Source organism: Anabrus simplex, chromosome 2, assembly GCF_040414725.1.
Source record: "Anabrus simplex isolate iqAnaSimp1 chromosome 2, ASM4041472v1, whole genome shotgun sequence".
NCBI lineage: Eukaryota > Metazoa > Arthropoda > Insecta > Orthoptera > Tettigoniidae > Anabrus > Anabrus simplex.
Genome location: NC_090266.1, coordinates 679,767,593 through 679,778,845, shown reverse-complemented (window position 1 = coordinate 679,778,845; position 11,253 = coordinate 679,767,593). Strand labels below are relative to the sequence as shown.

Below are 11,253 nucleotides of genomic sequence, written 5' to 3'. Positions count from 1 at the left end.
CCATCCATGCTTTTTAAATGATGATGACATTAGTAAGGCTAGCGGCTTGATAATTGTTCGATAATGAACAGTATGCTGTGATAATTTGTTTACATTTTGAATGACAATGAAATTTATTTTGGAGCCTTATTTAGTCTCAGTTAGCCTTAATTTATTTTTACATTATAAGTAAATTCTGTTTTCAAATGAGAGAACTTGAAATAATTGTATCATTAATTAGTTTTACTTTCATGAGCTGAAGATGTGGACCTCTGACATAGCTGTTAATGTTTCCAATTATGAAAAGCAATAAGCATTGATCTTTGGTTCAGTCTTGCTGAACATTTTTAGCTCTCTTCTGATTGGAATAAATCAAGATGGTTCAATAAGTAAGGTAAAAATACCCATCATTGTGTAAATGTTTCCAAGTTGTACATAAGCATACATGTATAATACACAGTGTGGAGTTGGTACATATTATTTTTACAGATAGTCACCATACCTGCCTGATTATTTGTTTTAATTATATACCACGGCACGTATCTCTGCATAGAAGAAATCAGATTAAGTGCCAGATGTCATAACGTGATGCTTTGCTGAACTTCACCATCAGGTCATAATCCTCCTCCACTTGATGCTTCGTCTACGGTCTAGAAATATACTTTAGTGCCACATCACATCCTCGAGTTACGCTGTTTTTTTTTCGAGAGTGTAATCCTGATGTAAACATGGTATATGTACACATTCGTGGAAGAAAGAATTGTGATTTGCTGAGCGTGTATTATCAAGTCTCGTGTTCAGACGTACAGCGCTCGGCATTGCGTACAACAGTACGAAGATTTGAACTTCTGACTAAACATATTTCTGTGTACAATACCTAAGTTGGACGAGGAACACGTTTTGAGGTGTTTGAAACTAATCAGAGGAGTTTAAAGGGAGATATTCTGCTGAAGTATGAGGAATTATTCATTTATTTATTTATTTATTTATTTATTTATTTATTTATTTATTTATTTATTTATTTATTTATTTATTTATTTATTTTCTTTCGGAATAGCCTGTGTAAAAAAACCACACACACTAAGGCTACAACACAAAATTACACATGTAGGAAGGTTTACGTTAGGGCATCTGTCTGGATTGTCCCCCCGATAGACTCTAACGTAATATAATACCAATAAGCCAAAAAACTAACATTTGAGTAGAGTTCCTGTCCTGATATAACATAATCGAGCATGTCAGCCGGAACTGTTGATAATCCTGTAACAACATCTATCGAAAAGGAACAACTCAGAAAGACAAGAAATACGGGCAATCGTGGACATAACAAAAATAAGAAGTCCTTGCATACCAGTACTGTATATGTTTACCTTTCTTAGTCCTGAAGATGCTCAATTCCTTCCATATTACATCTCATTACTGTCACTGTGTGATCAGTTGCTGCTATTCTGGGCGCTATCAATGATGATAAACCTCTCCAAAACATCATATTTTAAGCCGTCTAGCTACCACATCTCGTAGTCTTCTTTCTTTGTGTGTCGAATGCAGTCCATCCATTTATCTGCGGTCACATTTTCAAGGGAGACCTTCTGCACAATATTTCCTAATTTCACATAAATATTCCCGTCTCCACAGCACAATATCTTCTCTAACCATTAATACAGGTTTACATTCTTTTTTAACAAACAGGAAGCCTATGTCTTTTAAAAGCCTGTACAGCATAGTTAAACTGTGTAATACTTCGTGTAAAGTAGCTGGTTCATTCTGAAAAAAAGAATTTGCGAATTTTCTTTTTAATTCAATTTTTGAAGATATTTCGACCCTTTGAGATCGTTCACGTCCCTTTCTGGGCATTGTTATTTTCCCTGTCTTTCTAAACTATGCCCATACCACACAACTCTGCACTTAGTTCCTCTACCTCTTTTACTGCTAAATCTGGATTCTGTTCACGTAGTTTATTGAACACATTCACAATACACTGAGCTCTTACATACTTCACAACAAGCGATGGCCCTACCTCTTGCTCTATTTCCCTCACTATGATTACTGACTCACTGGCGGCTTATGTAAGATGCAAAACCTTAACTCCACTCTGTACAGCTTGGGGCTTCCCCAGCAATACGAGGAGACTTCCCATGTTACACCACACCGTGTGCGTCTTCATTTCACGTTATTTAATCACTGTTTTATAAACAAGTGCAAATATACATGTATATGATAAACATATTTTAATTTGATTACATATTCTTCAAACTCTCTAAATATAATAAAATAAAAATTAATGTGACGTACTACCTCTCTTTGAGCTCATATACAGTTGATGAGTGCGACGGTTGCTTATCAATAAACTAAATCTATGTCCACGTGCAAAGGCAAGCTGCTCCGCCTATTTGTTTGTTTCAGGATTAGGGGAGAGTGGGACACATTGAACTGGAAAAAATTACTGCTGCTCATCCAGTAATTTTAATACAGACCTGCGGTTTTCTCCCTTTTGAAGTTCATTCATTCAAGTATCAAATGCCCTTATATGAATACACTATGAATAGTAGTTTCTAAGCTGCATGGGGCCGATGACCTTCGATGTTAGGCCCCTTTAAACAACAAGCACCATCATCATCATCATCATCATCATCATCATCATCATCATCATCATCATCATCATCATCATCATCTAAGCTGCATGTCTTTAAATAAAATTAGGTAAATGGTTCATTCAGCCCCACCCTTGGGGTACCATGAACCAGTCTACAGAGTTTCATTAGAAGAACTTAATTACAGAGTTATTTCCAAATTTAATGTAATCTTCACATACAATCCTCTTATAAATCATATAACTAAGCATACAGGCATTCAACCATGCATACACATTTGAAATTAACGGACTTCAATGGACTGGAAGTTAATTCCAAATTTGAAGTATGATATTTGCCTCTTTGTCAACCCCTTTTCAGTAGGATTTGGCAGCACATATACTATATTGTTTGCTGGAACAGATGCCTCATCCCTTACCTGAGGAAAAAATAACTTTCCACCCATTTTCCACTCTTTTTCAAAAATGACACCTGATAGTCGCCTGCATCATCCTTCGGTTTCATTATTTTCCCCACATAGTAAACATACTTTGTTTTTCAGTTCAAACTTGGTCAGAACAAAATCATCTGTTTCTGAAGATTTGTCCAAATCCTCAAAGTTGTATTCGGATTCATCAAACTCATCCAGGTTGGCATCGCTCTCTTCGTACTGAACTTCACTGTCCTCTTCCTCAGATTCCTGCTCATAAAGCTTCCGTTTGACCTTTTTTATGGGATGTTTTTGTGGCTTTCGACAAATTTTTCTCCAGTGTATCGGTTACAATTAAACTTCGCCCTTTCTTGCGTTTAGGCCTGCTCTTCTTTCTGTTCTCAGATTTTGGATATCCTCAAATTACTTATGGAGAAAATCCTTTAGGAAAAGATGTTTGAGTAGGCCTATCTTGCTGCTGATCCTGTGACAGGCTAACGCTGCTAGAATTAGCATCTGACATTCCATTATTTTCCTCAACTCTGTTTGTCACCTCACTGACCATATAATCTTCATTGGTGAATATGTCTTTATCAAAAGGAAAAGTTCCAGTTTTTTGAAAGGCAGAACATACGTTAGAGGGTGTCATAGATTTGTCATGAGCAATTTTAACACATGCAGCTACATTGAAAATTGTAAGAAGAATACCGTTACTTTGTAGGAGTTTTGGAATTTAGTGCAGAGTAATAACTTCCCTTGAATGAAGAGAACACGCACACATCTAGAGGCTGCAGTTTGTTTGAGGTATGTGGGGGTGTAGTCAGCATAACAACTCCATTGGCCTTTGCTAAATCTATTTCGTCAATAGACAGCTGGCTTTCGTGATTGTCTAAAATCAGAAGCGAAGGATTATCTTTGCTACTACTGGATTTATGAATGACATCCACAAAGAGTTCACTGTTCATCCAGCCGGTGTTTGTAGCTAATCCGAGGATGCCTGTCAGTGCACTACTTGTCATATGTTGCTTAAAATTTACTTGAGGAAATACCATTGCTGGGGGCAAGAAAGTACCATTCACACTAATTATGCAGCAGGTAGTGACCAAGACACCACGTTCACCACTAGTAGCTTGAGAAACCTGTTTGGTTCCTTTCTGTGCCACAATCTTTGGAAGTCTCTCTGGTACAGTTGAGGTACTGGTTTAATCTAAATTAAAGACCCTGGTACCATCAGCAAACTCAGGATACCTCCAGTACAGTTCTTTCAAGTTGTTGAAGAAAGTCGAAACATTATACCGATTAAAAGGCGTTGCCCTGGACAAGCTGCAGCCTTCTGGGGTTCGGATACTTAAACTAGGATTTTGTTTCATGAACCCATATAACTAGTCCACACCTGTCATTCCCTCATTCCAGTTCCCTGGAATTATCAGACCATTTTTCACAGCCAGCTCACACGCTAAGCGCCAGCATGTTTTGGTGTCAACACAGTAAATACCTTACGATTGTCATAGTTTGGTGTCAATCTTCCACCAGAATCACTTTTCATTTTTTGGATGTATCGTCGAAGAGTAGGGTAAGGTATTGAATGAGATTTAGCTGCTTGGTGAACCGACATTCCAGTATTCAGAACATCCTGTACAGCATCTTGCATTACATCGCAGTGGCGTATCCTGGAATCTCCACTGAGGCATGCAACTAGTAACCATGCAGTTAACATAATGTATTAAGTAAATTTCAATTCTACTCACCCTAATTACATGTAGGTGAACTCGAGCCAAACAGTTTTACTGTAAGTTTCTGGATTGAACGTGCGTACACAATTGTTTTTTTCTGTTTTTAAATTTCTGAGCGTCCGCCTCTGTGGTGTAGTGGTTAGTGTTATTAGCTGCCACCCCGGAGGCCCGGGTTCGATTCCCGGCTCTGCGCCTCTGTGGTGTAGTGGTTAGTGTTATTAGCTGCCACCCCGGAGGCCCGGGTTCGATTCCCGGCTCTGCCACGAAATTTGAAAAGTGGTACGAGAGCTGGAACGGGGTCCACTCAGCCTCGGGAGGTCAACTGAGTAGAGGTGGATTCGATTCCCACCTCAGCCATCCTCGAAGTGGTTTTCCGTGGTTTCCCACTTCTCCTCTAGGCAAATGCCGGGATGGTACCTAACTTCAGGCCACGGCCGCTTCCTTCCCTCTTTCTTGTCTATCCCTTTCAATCTTCCCATCCCCTGCAAGGCCCCTGTTCAGCATAGCAGGTGACGCAGCCTGGACGAGGCACTGGTCATCCTCCCCAGTTGTATCCCCCGACCCAGAGTCTGAAGGTCCAGGACACTACCCTTGAGGCGGTAGAGGAGGGATCCCTCGCTGAGTCCGAGGGAAAAGCCAACCCTGGATGGTAAGCAGATTAAGAAGAAGAAATTTAGGAGGGAAAGTAGAGGTCTCCCGGCTTTAACTATTTGAATCTTTTCATCAAATGAACGGCCAGTAAATGGCTTTTCAAACTGATTTACAATTATATCCGTTTTAGACTCTTCGATCGTTAATACCACATGTGCGCAAAATATAATAAAACACCGAAAACGACGAATAGCATAGGAACAGCACACACAGAATAAACTCACTAATCAGCAAAAAACACAATGAATTAACTCACTAGTTAGCCACAACTCAAGCATTTGTGGTAAGTCACCCCAGCGGCATTGGTCAGTTTCACCACGAGGGGGGGGGGGTAATCTGTGGGTCCCGTTCGCTGTAAACATGCCGACTTTCTCCAAGTTGCTAACAGATGGCAGAGGGTAGCACGGGTATGGGGTGACAAATTCTGACTAAGTTTCAATTGCAGCGACATCGTTTGGAGGGTTTCAGAACTACGTCTGCCACCGAATGCAATTTTAAGATTGAATGCCTTACATCCTTAACTCCTCCATTTGCTGTCTCTTTCTTCCTAGAGTGGAATAGACGGCGAGACTACACCAGCACCACACGTAGTCAAGCATCGGAACTAGTACAGTTGCGCGGACCTTTTGAACTTCTGAGAGATGAAATCGTTGATATTTGACTTGAAACAACCTAAGATCGTACATCAGACAGTTCTTTGTGTTATCATAACGCATGCAATGAATGCCTTGCATTCAAGGAGAATACGCCCCTGTTACATCGTGACTAGTTTTACCTCTACCTGTCTTTCTGTGATATGTACGAACCATCTTCAAGCCTGATAAAAGAAAATAAGACTAGTTAAATTATGTAAATGAATAGACATTACCAGCACCTAAGTATTTACCCATGCTGAGAAACCCACAAAAGGACACATGGTATTTAAAACCAAACCAAACCAAACCCCATGGTACTACAGCCCTTGAAGGGCCTTGGCCTACCAAGCGACCGCTGCTCAGCCCGAAGGCCTGCAGATTACGAGGTGTCGTGTGGTCAGCACGACGAATCCTCCCGGCCGTTATTCTTGGCTTTCTAGACCGGGGCCGCTATCTCACCGTCAGATAGCTCCTCAATTCTAATCACTTAGGCTGAGTGGACCTCGAACCAGTCCTCAGGTCCAGGTAAAAATCCGTGACCTGGCCGGGGCCTCCGCGTAAGAGGCAGGCACGCTACCGCTACACCACGGGGCCGGCTTCACACATGGTATTTAGGGAAAATTAAATCACTTCAGGGGCACAATGAACCATGGCTCATTATGCCCCGGGAGAGCTTGGCTCAATTTTCTCCAGCAGTACATATTTTATACAAAGCTATTTTGAGGTTATGTGTGAACAGTGTTCATGTTTTAAGATATATAACATTAAAACACAATTCTGATGTTATTATAATCATTTACTTAAACTGATTTGCAACCAATCATTTGCCACCAAATGTTAATCTACCAAGTTCTCAGAAAATTACTTCACTGAAGCCGTAACCAAATAACACATGCAGAGAGCTAATGGCGGTAACCAGATGTTGCAGAAACAATATGCAAGTAGGTAGAGCAGGTCTGCCAACATACCCAAAGTGAGAAAATAATTTCTTTATTATATACTGAAGTTATGTAACCTGGTTCATAGTGCCCCATGGTTCAATGTGCCCCACTTTCCCCTAAACTCTCTTAAAGAGAAGCACAGCTGTTTCAGAGCTGTGGAGTTATCGTGCAGCGATAACTCTGGTCGTTATCTATGACTTTTTCTGGTGTTTGTGCCAATTAGACCTAGAACTCAGAGCACATTACACACAATTTTTCTGCCAACTCCACCATTTTACAACTGTTGTGAAGTGCGGTCTAATGCCTGTTAGGGAACGTGATGGTGTACTTCCTCTGACTTGGCCCTAAATTGAAATGAACTAAGGAAGAGTACACATGTGAGAGATCTTGTTATCCTGCTTCTTGAACCACCTGTATTTAATTCTCTTTGTGATGCAAACTGTGGATCTTAAATTTTATAATGGCTTTATAATATTTACTCTAGTGTATGTATCACAAGATAATCTAAATAAAGCTACCCATGGCAAGTGATGTTTATTTAGAGTGTTTCTACCTTAATTCTTACTGATGTTACTGAAGCTAATACAACATTTCCTCTTATACAAATGCAACTTAGCTAGCTGCGTAGTATAATTGGCTAAACACATACCTTCTTAGCTCAAGGTTGTAGGATCACATCCAGAAAACGTCGCTTGACACCGAGTGAGATGGCAATATGATGGCCATGACAAAAATGGCGGACTTTGAGGTGACGCTGTGAGTGTGCTCCGTGTTTATCCCACGCTAACTGCATTTATAACCACATATATAGTCCGTACGTCGTGTGAAAAGCGGTGTGAAGTAGTAACTAGTGTATGTTGGAAGATGCCTTCAGTCAAAGGTGCACATGAAAGACTGGATAAATTTGAAGCGGCTGTGAACAGGTTCGAGGCACGCCTAGAACTTGTTGATGGCTCCCAAGCTTCCAGCACAACCAACCCTGCTGGTAACTCCCTAGCTTCCTTGAGGCAGAAATTCATGGAATTTAGGTCCGCGATAACCAGTGAACTCAAGTTGCTTAGAGATTAACTAAACAGTCTTTAACATAAACTGGAGGAACAAGACGAGCTATTGGATGTGGCAGAGCAGTACAGTAGAAGAAACTGCTTGCTGATACATGGTATCGCCGAGGAGCCAAATGAAGACATTTATAGAAAAGTGAAGGACGTGTTCTCCAAACATCTAAAGTTGGAAGTGCCCATGGAAGGGATCGACAGAATCCACCGAATTGGAAAGCCTCAGAGGACAGCAGCAGAGGTACTAACAGCGGGTAAGCGGCCCATTGTCGTCAGGTTCGCTCGCTACTGGGAACGTGAGCGCTTGTGGGGTGCTAAGCCCAAGGTCAAAGACACGAAAATCCTGATCACTGAACCGCTGACAAGAACACGTAGGCAATTTTAAATTCTGCACGGGACCGATTCGGCATGAGAAATCTGTGGTCACTAGATGGTCGTATCGTAGTTCTGCTTCCAGACGGCACTAAGAAGATTATTACCACGAATGCGGATTTGAAATCTATAAAGTTTTAGTGGGATAAACGATAACAACTATGTTTCTTGTAATATTGTTGTTATTATTATAGTGTTCATAAGAATGTGTGAATGTGTGTGTAAGTGCCAGCAAGTGATTGTCAGCTATCTCATTCTCCAGGAAGTTGAGGTGAGTTCCCTTCTATTAAATAGCATGCATTATTATGTTACAATCTACTTGTTGGAATTCTTAGTATTCAGCTGGACAGTTATTGTGCTCCTGGACCTGACCTTGGCAGTGACGGTATCATTAATCCCTCCCTCCCGGGCTCTCCCTTCTCAGCAGGTACTTTGTTGAAACAAGCATTGTCGTCCTTTTCTCAAAGCCTACAGTGTTGCCATGTAAATGCTCTTGCTGTTTCGGCGCATTACCACGAAATGCAAGCAATACTAACGGAACATAATTTGCATATACCGGTACTTTGCATCTCTGAAACCTGGCTGACTCCTAGCATTCCGTCCTCCATGGTTGATATCGATCGATATGATCTAATACGTTTCGATCGATCGGATGGTAGGCGTGGAGGCGGGCCAGCGATTTACTGTAGAAATTATCTAAAGAGCAGAGTGATATGTACATCTTCCTAGGGTGTACGAACACGGCCGGAATTCATGTTCGTCGAAGTAAATATTTACAGACAAAAGGTGACGATTTCTGTCATATACAAACCGTCTGGTATAACAGATATGGTCGAATTCGAAACGTATTTACTAGACTTCCAGGCTATTTATGAACACATAATCATTATGGGTGACTTTAACTCTAACCATTCCAAAAAAATTTTCAAGCAAACTTTTTACGTCCTTTACTTTGGCGGGATTCAAGTTTACTCCTGGCAATAATTCAGGTGGCATTAGCATATCTCGCAGGCGTTTTCCCTTTTTCATTACGGATTTTCCTAAACCGATGTCTGAGTTGTAATGAGGTTCTCCCCATAAGGGTGACATTTCTCAGTGAGTCTGCTAATAACAAATCGTTTCATTGAAGAAAATTCAAAGTGCCAAGATGCAGGCATTTTCATCATATTTTCAAAAACCATTTTCCAATTGTTCACCGAGCAGTCTCTGCCAAACTTGAAGACTTCAGCATGTTTGCTAAAGATGTCTTCATATTCTGCTGGATTACAGATTATAGGGCATTTCCGTATCTCTCTCGACTTGAACAAATACCCTGTCAGAGGGTAGAAATGAGTGGCCTGTCATAGGAAAGACCAATTCAACACTTTCTATATTAGGCGGAGCTGTATGTGTCAAGAAATATGAGCACATTGCAATCATTGTAGAATTGCGGTTCTGTCCTCCGCAGCCATCCGCACGAATTCGTATAGTAGTGAAGTTTGACAAATCAGTTTGTGATGATGGTAAACTGCAGATGACGTTTCATTAGACCCCTTGTTGAATTCATGCTCCAGCCATGTGTATGTAAAAACATTCTCTTTTGTCAACTTGGCATGTGAGGTACCCCTCACAGTGGTAAAATTATAGGTGTACAATTGGCGAATGTAACAGCCAATTTGATCTGGAACTTTTGGATTCACAAGATTCTTTTGGCAGTCAAATGAAAATATTGCCATGCTGTCCCTTTCTTCTTGGAGCTTTTTGAAAAAAGCTGCAGCCCTTAGTTTGTGTACTCTAAGTTCCAAGATTAAATCATTCTTAAGTGATACGTTCGAATTTTCATGTTTAATTTTCTCCTTGAGCTCTAATGCACTTTGAGCAAGCGTCAGTAAGTGGTGTTCCGAATCCTATGTTGTTGCAACGCGTAAAAATTTCACGGAAGAACCACCGCTTCACCCTGAGTTCTTCAGGTGATTTCTTGTTATACATTTTGTAAAGCTTAGCGATGCTTAAATTTCTGGGTAGATACTGTCTGACCAGTGACTTTCCGCGGCAATAGTGACTTTCACAACACTGCAAACCTTCAATGAAACGTTGCACGGAGTGCCTCTTTTCAGTGTACTCTGGTTTGATCCTAGCTCCTCCCCTCTTTTCTATTGGAATTTTCCCTGTCGTGAAGTGATTTCTGGCAATCCTCTGAACCCGATCTTTGCTGACATGCAATACATTCAAGAATGTCTTTTGGCAGACCTGAATATGAAACTGTTCTGTATTAGCAAGTTTTATATACCTTCCACAAAAGAGCAATATTTTCGGTCATCTTAATACACTCTATTCACAGCACAAAACTGCATGAAAGACTAACACAGTTTAAGAACAACTCAAAGAGTGGAAAGACTGGCATAAAACGCGGGTAAATTATAGCGTGAGTCACGAGCTGAAATTATCAATTCCTATTGGTTGATTGTATATGGCGAGTTTTGGAACGACAAGCGCCGTGGATAAGGCGAGTTATGGAACAATAGCCTAAGTTTGGTGACGGATTTCTATGGGAAATGGCGAGTTTTGGTGCTTAATTTTGTGATAGAACTATCACAAACATAATCAAGAAGGCAATGCTACCTCTAACTCATTTTTTTTAAATGGATAAGACGAGTTTTGGAACGGACCGCCTCAAATATTCAACCTACCCCAGTTAACTGCACCGACTCACCACCCTCCCTTCCAGTCAATCCACCATTCACATTTCAGTGTCACAGAAAATAAGGTTAAAAAGGCTTTGTACTCGATTAAATCAAAGGCTGCAGGTGTAGATGATATTACTTTTATACGTAACATTGTGGGTGTTGTCCTGCCTATACTGACGCACATACTGAGCTACTGTTTACTAAACGGAACTTTCCCAACT

The 11,253-nt window shown here is 40.7% G+C and overlaps 1 long non-coding RNA gene across 1 annotated transcript; it reads left to right on the top strand.

The window, feature by feature from the left end:
* The first annotated feature begins 963 nt into the window (after positions 1-963).
* On the top strand, positions 964-7,476 carry LOC137498550 (uncharacterized). Its single transcript, XR_011017837.1, has 2 exons — positions 964-4,878; positions 4,949-7,476. It is a non-coding gene; the product is annotated as an uncharacterized lncRNA (long non-coding RNA).
* Positions 7,477-11,253: the final 3,777 nt, after the last annotated feature.